A 14,164-nucleotide genomic window follows, 5' to 3' on the forward strand; every position below is an offset into this window, starting at 1 on the left:
TTTGACTACTTCACTATGTATGATATATAAAAAAGATTTTTGGAAGCTTCATTGCTCCACAAATGTATAAATATTTAATCTTCACTTTAATTCTAATAACAGATCCATTCCTAAAGGTGATGATTCACCTGTAAGTTGTGTACCTTTTTTGGCTGTTTTTTTGGGGGGGCATATTGCTGTCCCCATACTAACTGGTTTAATCTTTTAATATTGTATCAATAAAAAGTTTTGTGATACTGAAATAATATGTCTGGATAATTCAGATTAAATGCGATATCACCACGTACCTCCCCATCTTAATTAGCCAGACATGATAGGCTTCCAATCATCCTTCTCTGCTTATTGGGGACAATCTGTTAGTATGTGTTTAAGCAGAGACATGAATGTAATAGGTTTCACCTTCATGAGAGCAAAACTTTGTATCATCCAGTTTCCTCAAAGCATATTCCATCTCGTCCTTGTGAACAAACTCCTCAATCCCAGTGCCATCCTTGTGCACTTCAGAATGGCAGACATCTACAGGTTCTTTCATATGATGTTTTAGATCCTGCCAACTTCCCAAGGATGGAAGCTCTGAGACAAGGACTCTGTATTCAGTTCACTGAGAAAGTGTCCTGTTCCTCCAGCGGAGTCCTCCATAACCTCTCCCTGGTCTCTTGCTTGACCTGGGAAACTGCACACATAACCGACGAGAACAAAACTCATATCCATTGCTTCCACTCATGGCATTTTCTGCCTCCCACGGATCATGGAAGGTGATAAAGGAGAATGGTGTGGCACCGTTTCCCCCATGATTCTTCAGCTCAATGGTACGGATCCTCCCATACTGTTGAAACAACTCCTCCAGCTTCTTCTCTCATACATTGGCCTGTAAATTGCCCACAAAAATGTGCCCATTACCTAAGCACTTACCCCCAGTCCTGGAGACGGCCCCTTGGTGGCCTTGTAAATGGTGTTCTGTTGGTACAATATCTGGGCTGGCTAGGGTGATGGAAGACCCAGTGTTCCAAGGTCCCTAGGTCTTGATATCACTGACCTTGACTGGCTACAGGTGGCTGTGGATAATGGCTGGTGTATGGTGGTCAACCTGCCATATAGTGTGAACAGGGTATAATAATAATAATAATCTTTATTTTTATATAGCGCTAACATATTCCGCAGCGCTTTACAGCATTTTCAATAACACTTCATCCTTTGCTTGTGTATCCTGGGGTAGTGCCCCTCAGACTCTGCTGGCTAGTTTTGGCAGATGTTGACCGACTGAGCTGGCAGACAGGCTCCAGGCATGGGGCCACAGCCCTGGGAACAATCTTTGACAATGTGTCCAAGTCACCCGCATGTATGGCAGCGCTGTGGGTTAGGCAACTCAAGGGTACTGTTGGTAAACCTTTGTCCTGGTGGTTGGTCAAATCTTTGGTTGAAGGTTCTTCTTGGAGAGGTGGCCATATTGAGTCTGCAGCGGGGTTGGTTGGCTATAAACTCATCAGCCAATCGGGCTGCTTGCTCTGGAGTATCCGGTTTCCGGTCGGCTACCCACTCTTGAATTTCCGGGGCTTCTTCTCCATAAGTTGCTCAAGCACGATCACATCCCGAAGGGCAGCAGCAGAGTGGGCAGCACTACTGTTAAGACAGTGGTTTCAGTGTCTCAAGAGATGACTGCCAAATTCTACATGGGAGACACCCTGGTGAGACAATGTTGGGAACTTGGTGCGATATCTCTCTGGGGCGATGGTAAAAATAGGCAGAAGGGCGTCCTTAATTGTTCCACAGTACTGGCAGTATTGAGGCCCAAGTGACCGGGCAGCATCTCGTGCCCAACCAGTCAAACTAGTCCACAGGTATTTAGCCCAGTCAGCTCTGGGTACCTGGTGCATCATCATCAGAGTCTCAAAATCTTGCAGATGTTCATCAACCTCTGTGTTGGACTCATTAAATAATTTAAGTATAATTGGTCTGCACTCTTTTAAGAACGTAGATGGTGGTGCTGGTATAGTGGACAGATGTCCTAAATACTAATAGTTTAAGAGTATACCGCACTCACAAGTGGAATATCATGCAACAAATGAACAATTTATTGTGTACATCAATCATATAGCATCACTGTACAGAAATAAACATAAAGCGTTATGAATAAATGACGTTTCGGACCCCCGGGTCCTTAATCATATATCGCTGTGGAAATAAAAAGAAAAAGAAAACATGCCATATGTACAATCAAATAAATTACAAAAAAATAACAACACCATATTTACAGTATTAGGTACACAATAGGTAGAGGAACCCAGAATAATCCCCCCGAGGTCCAACACCTGAAGTAGAGAAGTGACACCAATATAAAGCTGTGTCTGAAAAAATCACCTAAAAAACCACACATGTGTGAGGAGAGAGCACTGCAAAATTTTTACCTTGGTAAAGTGATGTAAGGTATACAAGTACACCCAAAAGGGGCAAAGATCAACGTATTGAATCCGTTTGCTGTGGGAAATAGTTTAGGGGTTACAGAGGGCTTACTGCATAGATTAAATATAGATGGAGTAGTATGTTACCTAGGTAAGTGGTTGGCAGCGTTAATGTGGGTAATATGTCACATAGGATGCACCTATAAAATTGTGGGATAAAAGATGTTAGAATGGCTCTATGGATAGGGTGCCCTAATGTATGCATCATCCAGGGTATTTACCTTCAGTGCCTGCAAGGAAAAGCAGTGCTCCCGCGCCCTGCTGTTGCTGTGCATGTTCCTGTGAATGTGAGTCCTTTTAATCCCCTTTAGAACGACCGCCGCCGCCAGGAAGGTAACGCCCCCGGAAGTGACGTGTCATCGCCCATAAAACACAGCGCACAAGCGTCCTGGTAACTATGGACGCTCGCACTGTGTGTTGCCAGCCGGCGCGCAAGCGCAGTGAGCCCAAGAGATGTGGCTGCTGTGCAGGAGGAGTGATGTGTCATCGCCCATAACACACAGCGCACAAGCGTCCTGGTAACTATGGACGCTCGCACTGTGTGTTGCCGGCCGGAGCGCAAGCGCAGTGAGCCCAAGAGACGTGGCCGCTGTGCAGGAGGTGCTGCGCTCTGTAGTACGGGCCCTAACGCTATTACGCATGCGTGGGGGTGCCCGGCGATGTATCTCCCTAGGAACCGCATATATGTGGCTAGGAGATATATGCTGCAGCCCCTCTGTATGGTATGATTGCGGTATAAGGAAAAAATGGTCAGTACAAATATCCTAAGTGTAACTCACTTATATTGAAGTGGAAATATCTGGGATATAGAAGGAGAGCTAGACGCTTATTTGTATATGGAGAGTGTGAAAAAACGGGGAAAAGAAAAAGATGTAATAAAAATAAAAATAATGGTAAACAATAAAAAATAAAAAATAATAAATAATAAAAGTAAAAAATGAGAACAAAAGAAAATGTCTAGGAACTAGAATTGTCAGATCTGGCATTGTGTTATATAATGTAATGAAAAAAGGAATACTATAGATGAAAACGATAAAGAAAAAACTCATCAAAATAAAAATAAAGGTAAAGGAATATAATAATAAAAAAATAAAAAAATAAAAAAATAATAAAAATAAATAATAAAATATAAAAAAATTAAAATAAAATAAACGTGAGAAAAATATGAAAAAAAGGGAAAAAAAACTTAATGAAAAAATAAACAAAAAAATAAAAGGTAAAAAAGAAAAAAAGGATGAAAATAAATAAGAACTAAAAAAAGTAGTTCACATGAAATCAAAACTTAATTCTAATAGGGCACGGACTCACCAACAGAGGATCAAAGTCAGCGTGTCTTAAAAAAATGAAAAGAGGAGATGGTTAATGACCCATAGAATGGACTAGAGATAATTATACATGCCAATCTATTTCCCTATTAAGGCCCCTTGGTTCCAAAGTGTCTAGGGTATACAGGTCCTTCTCAAAAAATTAGCATATAGTGTTAAATTTCATTATTTACCATAATGTAATGATTACAATTAAACTTTCATATATTATAGATTCATTATCCACCAACTGAAATTTGTCAGGTCTTTTATTGTTTTAATACTGATGATTTTGGCATACAACTCCTGATAACCCAAAAAACCTGTCTCAATAAATTAGCATATCAAGAAAAGGTTCTCTAAACGACCTATTACCCTAATCTTCTGAATCAACTATTAACTCTAAACACATGCAAAAGATACCTGAGGCTTTTATAAACTCCCTGCCTGGTTCATTACTCAAAACCCCCATCATGGGTAAGACTAGCGACCTGACAGATGTCAAGAAGGCCATCATTGACACCCTCAAGCAAGAGGGTAAGACCCAGAAAGAAATTTCTCAACAAATAGGCTGTTCCCAGAGTGCTGTATCAAGGCACCTCAATGGTAAGTCTGTTGGAAGGAAACAATGTGGCAGAAAACGCTGTACAACGAGAAGAGGAGACCGGACCCTGAGGAAGATTGTGGAGAAGGACCGATTCCAGACCTTGGGGAACCTGAGGAAGCAGTGGACTGAGTCTGGTGTGGAAACATCCAGAGCCACCGTGCACAGGCGTGTGCAGGAAATGGGCTACAGGTGCCGCATTCCCCAGGTAAAGCCACTTTTGAACCATAAACAGCGGCAGAGGCGCCTGACCTGGGCTACAGAGAAGCAGCACTGGACTGTTGCTAAGTGGTCCCAAGTACTTATTTCTGATGAAAGCAAATTTTGCATGTCATTCGGAAATCAAGGTGCCAGAGTCTGGAGGAAGACTGGGGAGAAGGAAATGCCAAAATGCCTGAAGTCCAGTGTCAAGTACCCACAGTCAGTGATGGTGTGGGGTGCCATGTCAGCTGCTGGTGTTGGTCCACTGTGTTTCATCAAGGGCAGGGTCAATGCAGCTAGCTATCAGGAGATTTTGGAGCACTTCATGCTTCCATCGGCTGAAATGCTTTATGGAGATGAAGATTTCATTTTTCAGCACGACCTGGCACCTGCTCACAGTGCCAAAACCACTGGTAAATGGTTTACTGACCATGGTATTACTGTGCTCAATTGGCCTGCCAACTCTCCTGACCTGAACCCCATAGAGAATCTGTGGGATATTGTGAAGAGAAAGTTGAGAGACGCAAGACCCAACACTCTGGATGAGCTTAAGGCCGCTATTGAAGCATCCTGGGCCTCCATAACATCTCAGCAGTGTCACAGGCTGATTGCCTCCATGCCACGCCGCATTGAAGCAGTCATTTCTGCCAAAGGATTCCCGACCAAGTATTGAGTGCATAACTGAACATTATTATTTGTTGGTTTTTTTGTTTGTTATTAAAAAACACTTTTATTTGATTGGATGGGTGAAATATGCTAATTTATTGAGACAGGTTTTTTGGGTTATCAGGAGTTGTATGCCAAAATCATCAGTATTAAAACAATAAAAGACCTGACAAATTTCAGTTGGTGGATAATGAATCTATAATATATGAAAGTTTAATTGTAATCATTACACTATGGTAAATAATGAAATTTAACACTATATGCTAATTTTTTGAGAAGGACCTGTATATCCAGTATGTTTCTCTACGTTTTAAAAGTCTAATATGATCTCCCCCTCTCCTTGGACGTGGCACCTGTTCCACAACCTGGATGTATGTTTGTACTTAGAAAAGTGATCGGGTAGTGGAAGCCAGTTTTTTCCGCATTGAATCGTAGACTTATGGCTTGCTATTCGATCACGTACATGCTGAGTGGTCTCACCCATGTAAAGCAAGCCACAAGGGCACTTTATCACGTAGATCACAAAGTTTGAGTTACAAGTGAAGTATCCCTTAATGGGGTAGCTTTTGCCTGTCCTTGGGTGAGTGATGTTCTCTGCCTTTGTCACATTAGAGCATGCAGCACAATTCAAACACGGGAAGGTGCCAAAACGTCTACTACCAAGGAATCTCTGTGTAGTATCCGTGCGTGTGCTACCCACGTCAGCCCGAACCACTGAGTCCCTGATATTGGTGGGTCTCCGGGTGCAGATATGTGCTGGTACATTGAAGGATTCGATTTTGGGATAGCCCTCGAGAGGAGCGACCAGTGCTGAAGCAGGTCCATACAGAGTTGGACGGACCCGTCAGAGAGGTCTGATGTGATTAAGAGAGATCTGGTAGCCTCCATACCTCTGTCGTGAGAAATCGATGTGTAAAGACTGTTGATGTCTAATGTGACCAGCCAACTCTCTGGCGGTATAGTTCTTAGACCCTTGATAACCCGCATAAAGTGTCCTGTGTCCAGAAGGAAGGACAGATCATACTATACAGGTCCTTCTCAAAAAATTAGCATATAGTGTTAAATTTCATTATTTACCATAATGTAATGATTACAATTAAACTTTCATATATTATAGATTCATTATCCACCAACTGAAATTTGTCAGGTCTTTTATTGTTTTAATACTGATGATTTTGGCATACAACTCCTGATAACCCAAAAAACCTGTCTCAATAAATTAGCATATTTCACCCATCCAATCAAATAAAAGTGTTTTTTAATAACAAACAAAAAAACCAACAAATAATAATGTTCAGTTATGCACTCAATACTTGGTCGGGAATCCTTTGGCAGAAATGACTGCTTCAATGCGGCGTGGCATGGAGGCAATCAGCCTGTGACACTGCTGAGATGTTATGGAGGCCCAGGATGCTTCAATAGCGGCCTTAAGCTCATCCAGAGTGTTGGGTCTTGCGTCTCTCAACTTTCTCTTCACAATATCCCACAGATTCTCTATGGGGTTCAGGTCAGGAGAGTTGGCAGGCCAATTGAGCACAGTAATACCATGGTCAGTAAACCATTTACCAGTGGTTTTGGCACTGTGAGCAGGTGCCAGGTCGTGCTGAAAAATGAAATCTTCATCTCCATAAAGCATTTCAGCCGATGGAAGCATGAAGTGCTCCAAAATCTCCTGATAGCTAGCTGCATTGACCCTGCCCTTGATGAAACACAGTGGACCAACACCAGCAGCTGACATGGCACCCCACACCATCACTGACTGTCGGTACTTGACACTGGACTTCAGGCATTTTGGCATTTCCTTCTCCCCAGTCTTCCTCCAGACTCTGGCACCTTGATTTCCGAATGACATGCAAAATTTGCTTTCATCAGAAAAAAGTACTTGGGACCACTTAGCAACAGTCCAGTGCTGCTTCTCTGTAGCTCAAAAGTGGCTTTACCTGGGGAATGCGGCACCTGTAGCCCATTTCCTGCACACGCCTGTGCACGGTGGCTCTGGATGTTTCCACACCAGACTCAGTCCACTGCTTCCTCAGGTTCCCGAAGGTCTGGAATCGGTCCTTCTCCACAATCTTCCTCAGGGTCCGGTCTCCTCTTCTCGTTGTACAGCGTTTTCTGCCACATTGTTTCCTTCCAACAGACTTACCATTGAGGTGCCTTGATGCAGCACTCTGGGAACAGCCTATTTGTTGAGAAATTTCTTTCTGGGTCTTACCCTCTTGCTTGAGGGTGTCAATGATGGCCTTCTTGACATCTGTCAGGTCGCTAGTCTTACCCATGATGGGGGTTTTGAGTAATGAACCAGGCAGGGAGTTTATAAAAGCCTCAGGTATCTTTTGCATGTGTTTAGAGTTAATTAGTTGATTCAGAAGATTAGGGTAATAGGTCGTTTAGAGAACCTTTTCTTGATATGCTAATTTATTGAGACAGGTTTTTTGGGTTATCAGGAGTTGTATGCCAAAATCATCAGTATTAAAACAATAAAAGACCTGACAAATTTCAGTTGGTGGATAATGAATCTATAATATATGAAAGTTTAATTGTAATCATTACATTATGGTAAATAATGAAATTTAACACTATATGCTAATTTTTTGAGAAGGACCTGTATGAGAACTTCTTTTTGTACGAAGATACCTTTTATGTCCAGAAGCGTGGGACCGCTATGGGGTCCCACGTTGCGCCGGCGTATGCAAACGCATTCATGAACAAATTTGAGACAGATTATGTGTTCGGGAATAACCTTTTTGTACAACATGCCACGACATACCATCGCTATATCGATGACATATTTTTGGTCTGGACGGGGACCCTTGACTCACTAAAGGGGTTCCATGAATATCTCAACTCTATTATCCCTGAGTTGAAATTTACTATTCAATACAGCATGAAGGAAATACCTTTTCTCGACACTTTGGTACTTAAAGATACCATGGGATCACTTACTCTTGATCTCTACAACAAGCCCATGGACTGCAATAGTTTACTGCATTACTCCAGCTGTCACCCTAGAACCACAAGGGACAGCTTACCACGATCCCAGTTTACTAGAATCTCACGCATAGTCACGGACCCCGACATTAGGAATATCAGACTGGACGGGATGGTTGACAAATTCAGGGAAAGACAGTACCCCATCCGATTATTAGAGAAAGAGAAAAATCGGGCCATAGCCCCACCTTCTCCTGTTCCACTCTCTCGACAGACCCAAAGAGTACCCTTCGTACACACATATCATCCCTGCATGCATATCCCAAAATCGAATCCTTCAATGTACCAGCACTTATCTGCACCCGGAGACCCACCAATATCAGGGACTCAGTGGTTCGGGCTGACGTGGGTAGCACACGCATGGATACTACACAGAGATTCCTTGGTAGTAGACGTTTTGGCACCTTCCCGTGTTTGAATTGTGCTGCATGCTCTAATGTGACAAAGGCAGAGAACATCACTCACCCAAGGACGGGCAAAAGCTACCCCATTAAGGGATACTTCACTTGTAACTCAAACTTTGTGATCTACGTGATAAAGTGCCCTTGTGGCTTGCTTTACGTGGGTGAGACCACTCAGCATGTACGTGATCGAATAGCAAGCCATAAGTCTACGATTCGATGCGGAAAAAACTGGCTTCCACTACCCGATCACTTTTCTAAGTACAAACATACGGTGGCGCAGTTGCGCTTCCAGGTTGTGGAACAGGTGCCACGTCCAAGGAGAGGGGAAGATCATATTAGACTTTTAAAACGTAGAGAAACATACTGGATATATACCCTAGACACTTTGGAACCAAGGGGCCTTAATAGGGAAATAGATTGGCATGTATAATTATCTCTAGTCCATTCTATGGGTCATTAACCATCTCCTCTTTTCATTTTTTCAGACACGCTGACTTTGATCCTCTGTTGGTGAGTCCGTGCCCTTTTAGAATTAAGTTTTGATTTCATGTGAACTACTTTTTTTAGTTCTTATTTATTTTCATCCTTTTTTTCTTTTTTACCTTTTATTTTTTTGTTTATTTTTTCATTAAGTTTTTTTCCCCTTTTTTTCGTATTTTTCTCACGTTTATTTTATTTTAATTTTTTTTATTTTTTATTTTTTATTTATTTTTTATTATTTAATCTTTATTACTTTTTTATTACTTTTTTATATATTTTTATATTTTTTTATTTTATTATTATTATATTCCTTTACATTTATTTTTATTTTGATGAGTTTTTTCTTTATCGTTTTCATCTATAGTATTCCTTTTTTTGTTACATTATATAACACAATGCCAGATCTGACAATTCTAGTTCCTAGATATTTTCTTTTGTTATCATTTTTTACTTTTATTATTTATTATTTATTATTTTTTATTGTTTACCATTATTTTTATTTTTATTACATCTTTTTGTTTCCCCCGTTTTTTCATACTCTCCATATACAAATAAGCGTCTAGCTCTCCTTCTATATCCCAGATATTTCCACTTCAATATAAGTGAGTTACACTTAGGATATTTGTACTGACCATTTTTTCCTTATACCGCAATCATACCATACAGAGGGGCTGCAGCATATATCTCCTAGCCACATATATGCGGTTCCTAGGGAGGTACACCGCCAGGCACCCCCACGCATGCGCAATAGCGTTAGGGCCCGTACTACAGAGCGCAGCACCTCCTGCACAGCGGCCACGACTCTTGGGCTCACTGCGCTTGCGCACCGGCTGGCAACACACAGTGCGAGCGTCCATAGTTACCAGGACGCTTGTGCGCTGTGTGTTATGGGCGATGACATATCACTCCTCCTGCACAGCGGCCACATCTCTTGGGCTCACTGCGCTTGCGCGCCGGCTGGCAACACACAGTGCGAGCGTCCATAGTTACCAGGACGCTTGTGCGCTGTGTTTTATGGGCGATGACACGTCACTTCCGGGGGCGTTACCTTCCTGGCGGCGGCGGTCCTTGTAAAGGGGATTAAAAGGACTCACATTCACAGGGACATGCACAGCAACAGCAGGGCGCGGGAGCGCTGCTTTTCCTTGCAGGCACTGAAGGTAAATACCCTGGATGATGCATACATTAGGGCACCCTATCCATAGAGCCATTCTAACATCTTTTATCCCACAATTTTATAGGTGCATCCTATGTGACATATTACCCACATTAACGCTGCCAACCACTTACCTAGGTAACATACTACTCCATCTATATTTAATCTATGCACTAAACCCTCTGTAACCCCTAAACTATTTCCCACAGCAAACGGATTCAATACGTTGATCTTTGCCCCTTTTGGGTGTACTTGTATACCTTACATCACTTTACCAAGGAAAAATTTTGCAGTGCTCTTTCCTCACACATGTGTGGTTTTTTAGGTGATTTTTTCAGACACGGCTTTATATTGGTGTCACTTCTCTACTTCAGGTGTTGGACCTCGGGGGGATTATTCTGGGTTCCTCTACCTATTGTGTACCTAATACTGTAAATATGGTGTTGTTATCTTTTTGTAATTTATTTGATTGTACATATGGCATGTTTTCTTTTTCTTTTTATTTCCGCAGCGATATATGATTAAGGACCCGGGGGTCCGAAACGTCATTTATTCATAACGCTTTATGTTTATTTCTGTACAGTGATGCTATATGATTGATGTACACAATAAATTGTTCATTTGTTGCATGATATTCCACTTGTGAGTACGGTATACTCTTAAACTATTGGACTCATTAAACACTGGCACATCTATAGCAAAGATAATTTCCTTGGAGGTGGTACATCATGGAGGTGGGGTCCGACATTGGAGGTAAAGGTACTGGAACTCCCAAAACGTATTCAATAACACAAGCCCTCTCATAATTTGAGGCTCCGGGTCCCAATGAAATCAACAATTCCTGGATTCTGGCAACTAGTGACTGAGTATTAGATTCCAGACTACCACTGGATCCTGGATTTGGCAAACAGCTTAAATCCTCTGGGTCCACTTCAGAAGGGTTTTCATCATCCTCCATGATGTTCTTGGCATCCCAATGTAGCAATTCCTTGATCAAATCTGAGTGAGAGTTGGTGGTCCGGTTTTCAATCCGTCGAAGCTGGCACAACTCTTGTAGTTGTCATTTTTTGTTGCGGTTATACATACATTCTAGTCCTCTCCCCAAATCTGCTGTGCATGCCTCATCAGTAGTGTTGAGCATTCCGATACCGCAAGTATTGGGTATCGGCCGATACTTGCGGTATCGGAATTCCGATACCGAGATCCGATACTTTTGTGGTATCGGGTATCGGTATCGGATCCATAGGGATGTGTAAAATAAAGAATTAAAATAAAAAATATTGATATATTCACCTCTCCGGCGGCCCCTGGACATCACGCTGGTAACCGGCCGGCTTCTTTGTTTAAAATGAGCGCCTTTAGGACCTGAGAATGATGTCGCGGCTTCTGATTGGTCGCGTGCCGCCCATGTGACCGCCACGCGACCAATCAGAAGCCGCGACGTCATTCGCAGGTCCTAAAGGTGCTCATTTTAAACAAAGAAGCCGGCTGGTTACCAGCGTGATGTCCAGGGGCCGCCGGAGAGGTGAATATATCAATATTTTTTATTTTAATTCTTTATTTTACACCTCACTATGGATCCCAGGGCCTGAAGGAGAGTTTCCTCTCCTTCAGACCCTGGGAACCATCAGGATACATTCCGATACTTGATGTCCCATTGACTTGTATTGGTATCGGATATCGGTATCGGTGATATCCGATATTTTTCGGGTATCGGCCGATACTATCCGATACCGATACTTTCAAGTATCGGACGGTATTGCTCAACACTACTCATCAGCTGTCTGCTGGGTCTGTCTGTATGCCTTCTGGTTGTGAAGCCCTGGATGGTGTCTACAAACAACAGTCCCCTGCAGCTTCCCCGGTTAAGTAGTATCCCACTGCTGCCACGAAATGTGGAGAAATGGGGGTCAGTGGGTGCTCTCTTCCGCTGGCCCGGCTATTTTAAGCAAGACTGCATGGACCAGGGCTCATACCACTAAATGCTTGCTTTCTCTCCCCGTGGGCAAGACACTACTGAACCACAACACACAATAGCAAACAGAACAGTCCAAACAAATACCCAAGATGATGCAAATTACAGGGTCTCACCCCTCCAATGACTCGCTGGGATAATGGCAGATGTTACATCAGAGCTCCCAGGGTCGCTACTCCACCTGTGATACACACACAGAGAGGAGGTAATGACAAGCATAGGGAGATGACAGTTCATAGAGTCCATAAGAGGTTCAAAACCAGTTGATTTGAGAGTCACCAACTGGTTTCTCCGAACATCTCCATGGAACCAGGCGACCAGCGGGTCAATCCTGGCTTTCTCCGAACATGACACTAAGCAGGTCCTATTCTTATCTAATTTGCAGATCAGACTTGGTAATTCAAGTCTGTAGGGATCATTGATACACAGATGAAGATTTGAAGGCTGGTTTTATTAGGCTGGGAAGGGGTCAATATCAATGGACATTCCCAGGCAATTAATAACAGCCCCTAGCTATCTACTTTGCATTTGCTGGGCCCTCAGCCACTCCAGAAATGGCACATCCATTAAATGCACCAATTCTGACATTGAGACTCAGCTCTTTCCTTTTGCCTGGGTTTTTGACAGTCGGGGTAATAGTGTTTTCGGCTCACGTCATCTGTGTAATGTCAGTTGGCATCAAGCTCAGGGGTTAGTGATGGAGAGGCATCTATATGAAACCCCCATTAAAACCCTCTGAGAGAAAAGAAAAAAATATACTCAGGAAAAGAAAATTTATTTGAATAAAGACTCTCTCACACACTCACCGAATTACACACTTATTTAAAAAATAATGCCAGCATTTCTAGATTAGCTCAAGAGCGATGACGTCAGTAACGTTATCGATAATAAGACATAACTGCGAGTGACCTATGCATCCGTGTTCTCATTTTAATTTTTCTATTAATACAGTCATGGCCCAAAGTGTTGGCACCCTAGAAATTGTTCCAGAACATGAAGTAATTCTCCCATAAAATAATTGCAATTGCACATATTTTGTTATACACATGTTTTTAATTTGTGTGTATTGGAACAACAAAAAAAAAAAAACTGAGAAAAAAAGTGGAGCGCCCAATGTGGCCGTGGGGTACTTGGTACCAGGTCCTGCGGTTCACAAGGGGATGTCACGGCGGCTGACCCAGCCCGTGGCCCTAGGACGTTCGTGTAAAAGGGAAAGGTCTTTAACGGGATAAAGTTTGTGTTCGTGATGCCACCTGTGGTATTCGGTCAGGATGACCGACACTGCTTTAAGGGGTCTGCTGGGGTGATGTTATGGCAGCTAGATGGTATACCTTCCCACAGGTGAAGTATGTCCCCAGGGCTTTCCAGTGTGTAGATGGTGGATGGTGAGAGGCGCAGAGAAGGATGAGGACACAAGGTTGCAGTCTCTTTACCTTTACTGAAGACTTCAGCATCCACAGTCAAGGGCACCAGATCACAGGGCAGGCAGTTCATGTACCCACTGGTCCTCGGTCTGTGGCCACACATGCACGCTGCTCCTCCATTTTCTGGAGGTGGGCCTCCTTCTTCTTCCCACCATTGTACATCAGGAGGCGGACCTCCCTGGCTGATGGGCACGTCCTCATCATGTAGCAGCAGTCGGAGCGGGCATTCATTGCCTTTGGCGCCACTTTGGTAGTCTCCTCCCATGTTGACATGCCCTTCTTCTCCGGCGCTCCTTGTGGCACTGTAATGGCTGCGGTTTTGGCGGGAATTTTTGGTGGCAAATCACACACAGTCTTTTAGCACAAATCAGGGTTAGGCACAGTTCTGGCACAGTCTCTAGGCACACATGACCCGATTTTTCATGCTTTAGTAGATCCTGTTCGTGATGCAAAAGTTGGAGCACTCGGGGTACTCGGTATCGGGTCCTGCGGTTCACAGG

General features: G+C 43.0%; 1 pseudogene; it reads right to left on the reverse strand.

Annotated features, from left to right (window-relative positions):
* Positions 1–367: 367 nt before the first annotated feature.
* LOC138637685 (serine/arginine-rich splicing factor 9 pseudogene) lies at positions 368–13,929 on the reverse strand (annotated as a pseudogene).
* Positions 13,930–14,164: the final 235 nt, after the last annotated feature.

This window comes from Ranitomeya imitator, chromosome 5 (genome assembly GCF_032444005.1).
Source record: "Ranitomeya imitator isolate aRanImi1 chromosome 5, aRanImi1.pri, whole genome shotgun sequence".
Lineage (NCBI taxonomy): Eukaryota > Metazoa > Chordata > Amphibia > Anura > Dendrobatidae > Ranitomeya > Ranitomeya imitator.